Source organism: Chiloscyllium punctatum, chromosome 15 (assembly GCF_047496795.1).
Source record: "Chiloscyllium punctatum isolate Juve2018m chromosome 15, sChiPun1.3, whole genome shotgun sequence".
NCBI lineage: Eukaryota > Metazoa > Chordata > Chondrichthyes > Orectolobiformes > Hemiscylliidae > Chiloscyllium > Chiloscyllium punctatum.
In genome coordinates, this window is record NC_092753.1 from 13,111,958 (window position 1) to 13,112,204 (window position 247).

Here is a 247-nt window from a genome sequence, read left to right on the forward strand (position 1 = left end):
GGCAGAAATCTGAACAGATGCTGCTGCGCCGGCCATGGCTCCAACCGATGGCCATGCCGAGGAAACCCCGCCCACAAACCCCGTGCCCGCCCCCACCGCCGCACGGCCGGGTCCGGCCCCGCCCACAAGCACCGGCCCGCCCCACCGCCGCACGGCCGGGTCCGGCCCCGCCCACAAACACCGGCCCCGCCCCCACCGCCGCACGGCCGGGTCCGGGCCCCGCCCACAAACACCGGCCCCGCCCCCA